At 37.1% G+C, this 1,651-nt stretch overlaps 1 non-coding gene across 1 annotated transcript; it reads right to left on the bottom strand.

The window, feature by feature from the left end:
* Positions 1-849: 849 nt before the first annotated feature.
* On the bottom strand, positions 850-922 carry Trnaa-cgc (transfer RNA alanine (anticodon CGC)). Its single transcript has one exon. It is a non-coding gene; the product is annotated as a tRNA-Ala (tRNA).
* Between the last annotated feature and the right edge of the window lie 729 nt (positions 923-1,651).

Here is a 1,651-nt window from a genome sequence, read left to right as displayed (position 1 = left end):
TCAAAATTTGACACCAATCTTTTCTGTCCAAATTATTGTGAACTGCACATAATTGTGTTGGTACATTTCATTACTGTAAAAGTACAGTTGTACACTTTTGTGCTACTTCTTAGTTTAAATGTTTCTACAGTTGTTCTGTTTCCTAATATCATCCTCTCAATATCTTGATATAAGGTGAAGTGCTTCCTATATAAGCTATATTTGAACCGAGATCAGGCACTTTTTTGATACTAAATGATCTGAAACTACATTTGATATTTTGTTTCATTCAAGTATTGGAATATTAAGTATTAGTGTAGACCCTTAGTCAGTGTGGCTAATTGGACAAGTTGTGTAAAAGCAATTTATTCATACACAATTTAATATTTCGATGCACAGTTTTATAGATGCGATGGGGTGATCTTTTCTTATTTCTGTACACAACATCCCAACATTTAATGTAAACAAATAAGCAGTCATCCTTGTAATAATGTTTTTAAATATTATACAATTTGGTTCTAATTCTGTTTCTTGTTCTGTTCTGTTCGAGTATTTGGAAAACTGAGCATCAGAGCACAGCTGGTGGCAGATGGGTGTAGTGGGTGCCCCGCTACACTGCTACTATAACTGCTATTTACTGGGGAGGGGGGGGGGGTATAGAGGGTATATCATTTCAGAGAAAATGATGTCCTTCAAGCAGGAGGAGGAGATTGGTGTTTAACGCCCCGTCGACAACGAGGTCATTAGAGACGAAGCGAAAGCTCGGGTTAGGGAAGGACGGGGAAGGAAATCGGCTGTGCCCTTTCAAAGGAACCATCCCGGTATTTGCCTGAAAGGATTTAGGGAAATCATGGAAAACCTAAATCAGGATGGCCGGAGACGGGATTGAACCGTCGTCCTCCCGAATGCGAGTCCAGTGTGCTAACCACTGCACCACCTCGCTCGGTGTGTCCTTCAAGGACATGTAAACAAAATTAGTGCTATTCTGCTGTACTACTTGAAATGTGTAAGTTTTCGTCTATTGGAATTGTGAGTTTTGAGACACTTTGAGAATGTAAAAACAAATGTAATTACGATACTAATTATTCTGAAAAAAATAAGAAAATTTACCAAATGTCTGTTTCTACGCTTTATTCATAAAGGAAGATGTTCAGCAACATATGAACTAACATATTTAAGGGGAAATCAAATTTAAATAGAGGACTTTCTATCATGCATGTGCATTGATTGATCTTATGTAAACAGAATATAATGCAGTAATTTTTGTAACAAGTAGATTGAAGCAGATATCCTGTTAACTACTAATAGAAACACTTCATTGCAGCACAACTTTGAACATCTTAATGCTTTTCTTCCTATTAAAAACCTTCTGTATCTCCCTGATTTCAATTACTGATATAAAGAATCCACCAATTTATTCCAGAATGAAATAGTGTTATCATGTGTTAGCAGAAGTTAGTTTTGTATTAGCATCAGAGTCAATGTTGTATTTATTCCAGATGATGACCTTTAGTGGCTATTGATGCAGATGATCCCCCATAAGGACGACAGGGAGGGGGAGGGGAGGGGTTGAGTGGATGACACTTCCAGTTTATCTTTCAGATGTGAACAACAACTTGCATGGTACCCAGATGTTTCAATACTATTAAAGACAAGCAACAGGTGACGTTTA

The sequence above is a fragment of the Schistocerca cancellata genome, chromosome 2 (assembly GCF_023864275.1).
Source record: "Schistocerca cancellata isolate TAMUIC-IGC-003103 chromosome 2, iqSchCanc2.1, whole genome shotgun sequence".
In the NCBI taxonomy this organism is placed as follows: domain Eukaryota; kingdom Metazoa; phylum Arthropoda; class Insecta; order Orthoptera; family Acrididae; genus Schistocerca; species Schistocerca cancellata.
Note: the sequence above shows the minus strand (reverse complement) of the source record. Positions and strands in the feature narration are given on the sequence as shown.